Source organism: Streptopelia decaocto, assembly GCF_964273445.1.
Source record: "Streptopelia decaocto genome assembly, chromosome: 2".
Classification (NCBI taxonomy): domain Eukaryota; kingdom Metazoa; phylum Chordata; class Aves; order Columbiformes; family Columbidae; genus Streptopelia; species Streptopelia decaocto.
The window spans coordinates 158,880,230-158,889,563 of NC_138655.1; the positions used below are offsets into that span (position 1 = coordinate 158,880,230).

Consider the following 9,334-nt stretch of genomic DNA (forward strand, 5'->3'; position numbering starts at 1 on the left):
CCACTCCCCAACAAAATCTGGCCAGTTCAGTGTTTCTCCTTCCTATGTTTCCTGGCTTTTCTAAACAGCAGCACTCGCATAAAGAGCTCACCCTGCAAAGGGCAGTATTATCTTAGCAATTTTTGTCATGAAGGGAAAGAATCACAAGCCACAGAACTGCCTCCCCTATGCCCAGGGCTTGGCTTACTTGGATTAAACACATTATCCAACAGAACGAATGGATGCCAGCTCTGTCTGTAGGCATCTGCACAACGCAATGAGCAATTCCACCTCTTACCAAAACTTCTTGGAGACAGACAATAAGGAGATACCAGGAACATCGCCACACACGCGTTGCGTCAACATGGGCTCACATGTGGCCTTTCTGGCTGTGTTTGCACAGGTTTTGCTTCTCCTGGAGTCAGAAGCGTCACTCCTCTTGCAAGGTTCCAGGATAGGTTGGGAAATTACATATTAGAGAGCAGTGTAACGGAAAGCAACCTGGGTGTCCTGGTGGACAACAGGATGACCATGAGCCAGCACTGGGCCCTTGTGGCCAGGAAGGCCAATGGTACCTGAGGTGTATTACAAGGGGGCTGGTTAGTAGATCGAGAGAGGTTCTCCTTCCCCTCTACTCCGCCCTGGTGAGACCACATCTGGAATATTGTGTCCAGTTCTGGGCCCCTCAGTTCCAGAAGGACAGGGAACTGCTGGAGAGAGTCCAGCGTAGGGCAACAAAGATGCTGAAGGGAGTGGAGCATCTCCCGTGTGAGGAAAGGCTGAGGGAGCTGGAGCTCTGGAGCTGGAGGAGACTGAGGGGTTATGTTTATAAATACATAAAGGGTGAGTGCCATGAGGATGGAGCCAGGCTCTTCTTGGTGGCAAACAATGATAGGACAAGGGGTAATGGGATCAAACTGGAACACAAGAGGTTCCACTTAAATATGAGAAGAAACTCCTTCTCAGTGAGGGTGGCAGAGCCTGGCCCAGGCTGCCCAGGGGGGTTGTGGAGTCTCCTTCTCTGGAGACATTCAAACCCACCTGGACATGTTCCTGTGCGACCTCACCTGGGTGTTCCTGCTCCAGCAGGGGGATTGGACTGGATGATCTTTTGAGGTCCCTTCCAATCCCAAACATACTGTGATACTGTGATTCTGTGAAACAGGGAGGAGGAGGAGGGTGATACTGAGGCTCGCCAGCCCTGGGAGGAGGAAATGGCCAGTTCTGGTCCTCAGGGCAGATTTGCTGCACCCGCTTTCAGTTTCACAATATTTTATCTCTCGGGTGAAGATCTGGATGAGACCGGGACTCAAGTCCTCTTTGCTCAAAGATTTACTAGGCAGAACTTTTTCAGACCACGTTCATTCCACATAGAAATCCAGCTCCAGAAGAGCGTTTTGGGAAAGGACCACGAACGATGCCTCCAGGCTTGCATTCCTGGGCTGGTGGATGAATCATTTTCCCATCCCACAAGGGAAAAGCCCATCTCTAGTGCACTGAAGGCCAGGAACTAGTGGTGGGAGGGAATGCGAACAGGATGAACCAGTTTCCAAGTTTCAGGCAGTGTGAAGAAAGCCCAAGAGAGCAGTTAGCACCGAGCAACATGTGTTTGCACATCTTCCTCAGCAAAGGACGTGCCATTTTAAAAGGACTACACTTTGCATGTAGGAAGTACATGGTCGAGAGTGACTTTTTGTTTGCATGAAGGCCTGACATGCTAGAGATTTCACAGGAACATTTTCCACTTTACTCAGAAAGTGGTGATTATTCAATAAAAACCCACACCCCAGCTTTCAGCCATCTCAGCCAAACTCCAAAATGCTTCACATCTCTGATGATGCAGGTTTGAAGCTATTTCACAAGGGAAAGTGAAGAGTCCTGCATCTGGGCAGGAACAACCCCAGGTTCCAGTATAGGTTGGGAAATTACATATTAGAGAGCAGTGTAGGGGAAAGGGACCTGGGGGTCCTGGGGACAGCAGGGTGACCATGAGCCAGCACTGGGCCCTTGTGGCCAGGAAGGCCAATGGTACCTGGGGTGGGTTAGAAGGGGGTGGTCAGTAGACTGAGAGAGGTCCTCCTTCCCCTCTACTCCGTCCTGGTGAGACCACACCTGGAATATTGTGTCCAGTTGTGGCCCCTCAGTTCCAGCAGGACAGGGAACTGCTGGAGAGAGTCCAGCGCAGGGCAACAAAGATGCTGAAGGGAGTGGAGCATCTCCCGTGTGAGGAAAGGCTGAGGGAGCTGGGGCTCTGGAGCTGGAGAAGAGGAGACTGAGGGGTGACCTCAGTAATGTTTACAGATATATAAAGGGTGAGTGTCAGGAGGATGGAGCCAGGCTCTTCTCGGTGACAACCAATGACAGGACAAGGGGTAATGGGATCAAGCTGGAACACAAGAGGTTCCACTTAAATTTGAGGAAAAACTTCTTCTCAGTGAGGGTGGCAGAGCCTGGCCCAGGCTGCCCAGGGAGGTTGTGGAGTCTCCTTCTCTGGAGACATTCAAAACCCGCCTGGACATGTTCCTGTGCGACCTCACCTAGGCGTTCCTGCTCCATGGGGGGATTGGACTAGATGATCTTTTGAGGTTCCTTCCAATCCCAAACATACTGTGATACTGTGATTTCCTTACATCCCCTTTCTCCTCTCCTAAACCAGCCTTCCCAGATGGATTATGCTTCCCAAAGGTGCCTCTAATGCTGCTTCACGGGTTGCTTTGCACCTCACGCCTCCTGGAAGCAAAGCAGCAGCAGATCAGCGTCCTTCCTGGTCACTGGGAACTTGGACAACATTTGCTTTTGAAGATAAGTCCAGATGCCTTCATGCCAGAAAATTCCAGCTGCAAATGTGTACCTATGGAAATGGACAATGCCCTGCGGTCCCAGAGATGCTGGGGTGGTCAAGGGAAAGCAGCATCACCTCCTGATGGTGGTGATGGTGGCAGAGTACATGTCATGTTTGTCCAGAGGAGGGGTGTCCCCACTTACACCAGGGAAATATGAAGTGTGAACGATCCTGAAGAGGCTACACAGCCTGTGCCCAGCCACGTTTGGAGCCTGCAGACTCATAGAATCACAGAATAGTTTTGTTGGAAGGGACCTCCAAAGCTCATCCAGTGCCACCCCTGCCATGAGCAGGGACATCTTCACCAGCTCAGGGTGCTCAGAGCCCCATCCAGCCTGGCCTGGGATGTCTCCAGGGATGGTTCATCCACCACCTCTCTGGGCAACCTGTTCCATGCTGACAGAGTCTGGTGGCTGGATTTGTTGTTCAAAACCTCCACTAAAGGGAGTTCACAGCTCCTCCAAGTATCCTGCCGCAGATTTCAATAGAATAGAATAGAATATTTCCATTGGAAGTGACCTACTACAATAATCCAGTCCAACTGCATCATACGCTCTTCTAGTCAGGATGTAGCTGCATGGTAGTCCTAAAAAATTGCTGATTTTTTAAAAAATTGAATATTAATCTGTATTCTAGACATGACACAAATCTGACATCCTGCTTAAAACCAGGCATTTATGCTGGCGTGTGACCTTCTCTCCCAGCTTGAAGAACCTCACTATGTGTTGCGTTCCTAGGGGTCCCTCTATGGCTCTGCCAACCCACTTTATCTGTAATTTCTGTCTTTCAGCGCACTGACACTGACCACAGCTACGATTGACGTCTCCCTGGCATCCAGTAGAGCAGCAGCAATTATTTCCCAGCTTTTACATAACTCTCCTTTTGTATATATTCCTCGAATTATACTCTTTTTTTCCTTTTCCTTGGCAATGGTTTGTTTGTTAAGCTTGTGGCTATTTTTCCTCCAGAAGGATGGCATCAGTGAGCCAGATATATCATCATATATAAAACTGGATATATCATCATCATCATATATCTCTGCTCAAATCCCTTATTTTAATCACCACCAGAAAACTCACTTCTCCTCTTGAAGGCTTTTGAATTGCAGATCACTCCTCCATGGCTTCAGAGACCCACGACCGCTTCCCTGGTTTGGCTGGGAGACCATCAATCAGGTGTGGTTGTATCCAAAGTCCTACTGACAGCAACGTAATTTGGCATGGAGCTTCCTTAAAATAACAGTGCTTTTTAAAACAGTGTCTCTCTTTTATCTTCCTCTAGCACAATAATTTGATTTGGCCAAGGCAGTAACCAAAACCATGTGGGAAAGGGTTCTCCCTGGGGGAAACTGCATTAAGAAATGATCTTTGAAAAGCCTCACCAAGCCCACCGAGCTTAAGCAGATGACTTTGAGACAGGGGGTTTAGTTCTTTCCACGGGGCTTTGGGCATGACTAAAGCAATTTCTGCTCAGATTTCCTGTAAGCAATGAGCTTCGGATCAGGCTTGGGGAGCTGGACGATGAGAAAGCTGCGTTATGTACCTCTGGACATGCAACTGATGGAGACAAACATGGCCTGGAGCAGAAAACAGCAGAGAAAACACCGACCTCAAGAGGATACGACTCTTTGGCCATTGCCACCCGATGATTCGGGCTGACCCGTGATGAGGGACACTTCGCCCACAACCACTTTTTTCCCAGCAAAAAGCATCTGATGTTATTTTTCCTGCTCTGGTGCGATCACTCAGTCTTGTCGAAGTGCTTTGAAGCTGCTGCCTCTGTTGTAGATCTGAAGGCAGCTCCGGTACCTGAGAGCTTACACTTCCCATCCTCCCACCCACCGCAGCCTGATCAAATCATTCCCTTCTCCCCTCCTACCTTGCAACTCTGCATTTTTAAACAGAGCATCGGGATAAGCTCTAAACAGACGTTTAGGAAATTCGGACTGTGCCTTCCCCCAATTTACAGACTTGGATTGGGACCATTTAGAAATCAGCATCTCTTTCCACTTCTTTTCCTTGAATAGTGTTTTAGCCCAGCTGTAACTTAAAATTGAATGTTCGGAGGCCAAACAGGGCTCACTGGTACTGTAGCTGCCTTTGTTTCCCCATATCTGTGTTTCTTTCATTACAGTAGTGCAGCTTATTTATAGCAACCCTCAGACCAGCTCTCGAGGCTGTTAGCAGATAAAAGTAATTAATTAGGTTATAGTTGCTGCTCATTTAAGGAAAAAAAAAAAGGGGAAATAATAATCACAGAACAGTTTTGAACTTGGAAAATGCTATTAAAAAAATTCGTCATGTTTTCATTGCTCTGCAGGCAGCCATAAACGGGAGAGGTGAGCAAAAAGTCTGTAGGAATTGATAAGTTCACGCTTTGTTTCGATAAAAGCGGCATTGTCACGGAGGTACCCCGAGGTTAGTTTAAGGGACAACAGGGTCCAAAACAACTTTTATTAAACTGGTGAGAAACAGGGTTTTAGCACTCCAAAGTGACTTAAATACAGGTTCGGATATCAGTTGAGGAAAAGTATTAAGGGGCAGCAACTAATACAACAGGCAATCCACAGAGTGAATGCACGTGGCTGCACCAAAACAATGCTGGAGCCGTCCCTGAGTCCCGGAGAAGTACACACTTGCCTGAACATGGTGTGGGATTATTTTAAAGGGATACACGTACTTGTAGTGAGTACGGGAAGTGTGCACTCGTGATTGTGCGAGGGTAAATTTATAATACACTCGCAATCCTGCGAGGGTTAATTTACTTACATGTGCAAATGTGCATGGAATATTACACGTGCTTATGTGCAAGCACGGGAGGAAAATACACTCGCGATTGTGCGAGGAAATAATTTATACACATGCTCGTATTGAGCACGGAAAGTTATACGTGCAAATGTGCACGGAAAGTATAAATACACTCGCAATCCTGCGCGAAGTTTTACTCACACCCGTGTCGGCACGGCAAGCGGAGTCTCCATCACAGTATCACACTATCACAGTATGTTTGGGATTGGAAGGGACCTCAAAAGATCATCCAGTCCAATCCCCCTGCTGGAGCAGGAACACCTAGGTGAGGTCGCACAGGAACATGTCCAGGCGGGTTTTGAATGTCTGCAGAGAAGGAGACTCCACCACTTCCCTGGGCAGCCTGTTCCAGTGCTCTGTCACCCTCACTGAGAAGAAGTTTCTTCTCAAATTTAAGTGGAACCTCTTGTGTTCCAGCTTGATCCCATTACCCCTTGTCCTATCATTGTTTGCCACCGAGAAGAGCCTGGCTCCATCCCCATGGCACTCACCCTTTATATATTTATAAACATTAATAAGGTCCCCCCTTAGTCTCCTCTTCTCCAAACTAAAGAGACCCAGCTCCCTCAGCCTTTCTTCATAAGGGAGGTGCTCCACTCCCTTAATCATCTTGGTTGCCCTATGCTGGACCCTCTCCAGCAGTTCCCTGTCCTTCTTGAACTGAGGGGCCCAGAACTGGACACAATATTCCAGGTGTGGTCTCACCAGGGTGGAGTAGAGGGGAAGGAGGACCTCTCTCGATCTACTAACCACCCCCCTTCTAATACACCCCAGGATGCCATTGGCCTTCCTGGCCACAAGGGCACAGTGCTGGCTCATGGTCATCCTGTTGTCCACCAGGACCCCCGGGGGGGCTCTCGGTGGCAGCATCTTGCTCGTGCTCTGAGAGACCCGCGACAATGGGCAGAGTATCAATGAGAATCCCGTTTTTATCTTGGCTGATCAGATCTGACTGTAGGCATTCCAGAAGCTTCTCTGCACCCCCACCCTGGCTGTGGGTGCCCCTGAAGCCTCCAAACATCCCCCACAGTGGCCGCAGGTGCCCAGCGGCTCAGTGGCGCCTCGGCACTCCTTTCTCCTAATGGCCCTGGCCAGGGGGCTCTGGGGCCAAACAAAAGAAGCTGTCAGCCTCAGACAGCAGAGAGAGAGGGAGATGTGCCTACTCCTTCCATACTGAAGGAGGGAGGGGGAGAGAGGGGGGTTTGCATTCTGCCACAGGCATTTAAAAAAGCAGCTTTCACCCAGCTCTAATTGCCGTCATTACAGTAGAAGGAGCTTTCCAGAGCACCCAGTATGGTGGTGGGAGGACACAGCACAGAAAATCCCGCTCCGTGCCACTCCTGCCCTGGCAGGATTCCCCAGCTGTGCCACGGCAGGAGGGATTTCTTCTCCTAAAGTGAAACATCTGGCGTTGCATGATGAAGTCAGAAGTCTCTGGGATGAAACACTCACCCCCCAAACCCCACCAAAGTCATAGAATCATTTTGGTTGGAAGACATCCTCAAGATCATCGAGTCCAACCATAAATGACTCTCTGTTGCTCACCACGCACTTGTTAATCCTTTTGCAGGAGAGACAGGGCAAGATTCACCTTAACTATTGTATTGCATAGAGATAACTTTACAAGCTACAGCTGAGGCTCATCCACACCCTGGGTTTACTCCAGTTTTACACCTTCTGCTGAAAATAATTCATGAAGAGCAAGCACCTACCATGAGGCAAGAGATGGGAGGTTTGTGAGGTCTGGTGGACAGGCCAGCTCGAGGTGATGTGCTGTGTCTGGAGTTGATACCTGTGGGGAAACAGAGACGGGAGATGGTTTGTGGTTTTATACCAGGAGGCAAAGAATTTATTTCAATCAGTGAACCCAAGTTCTTCTAGCGCCTGAGTGTTAGGTGAGCACCGCCTGGGTGGTTCAGATCCAAACCAAAGCTGATGCAATGGCGGGATATAGAGACACAAGCAAGATTAGGCTTTAAGAATCCTCTTGAGTCCTTCAGCTTTACCAAGGCACAGGTCACTGCCCTGGATGTGGTTTCTCGTAGCCAGTCTGGCCCCTCACTACAGCAAATATCACAGGGGCCGGAGGGGTGATCTGGAGAGCCAGGAGGGTGATGCTCTCCTATGGACATGGAGAAGTGTTGCCTACAGCTGGGGGTGTCCTTCCTCCCCAGCCAGGGCTAGGAGCTTTGGCCTGCCAGCCTGTATGGACCTGTAAATCAAATATAGAATAGTTTGGGTTGGAAGGGACCTTCAAATCTCATCTAGTCCTGCCACGAGCAGGGACATCTTTACCAGCTCAGGTTGCTCAGGGCCCCGTCCAGCCTGGCCTGGGATGTCTCCAGGGATGGTTCATCCACTACCTCTCTGGGCACTCCAGTGTGTGCCTCAGTCCAGTAGACTGACAATACTAAATTACCAACAGCCCATGCAGCTGAGAGTACCTGGGTGGTGAGCGTGTGGGCTCATACGATGCTTGAGGAGGCAACATTGTGGGCCATGGAGTGAGACACAGGGGACCCAGAGCCCATGTCCAAGCTCTGCCACAGGTCACCTACATGATCTGGGGTGGTGTCTCCCCTTCCCTCCTACAGCTCCACTTTCCACCTGCAAAATGGGTACATTGCCCCTTGATGGAGCTGAGGAACATGGAACAGTAACCACCTTCTGCTGCTCTGAAGGCAGAGACCCATAAACCACTTTGATTGCTTGTCCCACCAACCATCTCGGCAGCGAACCTGTGTTTCACTTGCCTCTGGGTTACGTTTCATCAGGTCCTGAACCGCTTCATTTGCTGCTTCTGTGCATTTATCAAACCGCTTGTCTCACCGGAGGATGAGCTGCCGTTCTCTTTCATTACGGCGCTTCATAATGATCCCATTTCTGCTTCACTAATATCATGCAATGGTTCTTGGGGGGTATCTGCTCTAAAGCTGAAAAAGATATTAGGGAAGGGAACCGGCTATTATGACTAATTAGTCGCTTTGCTTCAACACTTCTATCTCCAGGATGAAGTTGATACCGATTTTAGTGGTGAGATCCCTAAAAAGCGGTGAGAGCATACGAAACCTGAGCCTGTCAGAAAGCACATCAAATTCATTATTTTAAAAAACATAGTGAGGAAGATCTGACCACCCATTTACAAAGAAGAAGTTAAAATAAGAACTTGATTTTCTGTGAAGCTGAAATGTATAAAATCTAAAGCAGCAGCAAAACTGGTTCCTTTGCTGGTGGCAGCTGACTCACTGCAGGCAGAGGAAAAGCGTTTATCCCCAGCTCCCAGAGCCTGGATTCGCAGCAGAGCCATGGTGGTGGGGAATCAAACCAGACCAGGCTGCAGCCTTTACAGAACATATAAGAAAATATAGTATTTGTGGATTTTTTTCACCCCTCAGCTGATGGGAACTGAGATAATTTCCTGAGAAGCACCTCAACTGTGCCCCAACAGCATCTGAGAAGCTGAAATTATTCGAGGAGAAACAGGATCTTGGAGCGATCAGAGGCACATTTAACACGAGTCATTAACTGGAGCTTGACCTTTTCCCTGGCATACAGTGTTCACCGTAAAGCTTGGGAGACGCCTCGTGAGGGATTTTTCTCCTTTTAATTTAAATTCTCCATATTGGCTGGGTTATGTTACTCCAGTTGCACCTTTGCGTTGCATCTCCCGGTGAATATGTATTTGCAGATAATGTGATTTTCGGAG

General features: G+C 48.9%; 1 long non-coding RNA gene across 1 annotated transcript; it reads right to left on the bottom strand.

Annotated features, from left to right (window-relative positions):
• Nucleotides 1–379: 379 nt before the first annotated feature.
• On the bottom strand, nucleotides 380–8,555 carry LOC309436713. The gene is made up of 3 exons (XR_014183394.1): nucleotides 8,382–8,555; nucleotides 7,341–7,420; nucleotides 380–417 (listed from the first exon to the last, which is right to left on the bottom strand). It is a non-coding gene; the product is annotated as an uncharacterized lncRNA (long non-coding RNA).
• Nucleotides 8,556–9,334: the final 779 nt, after the last annotated feature.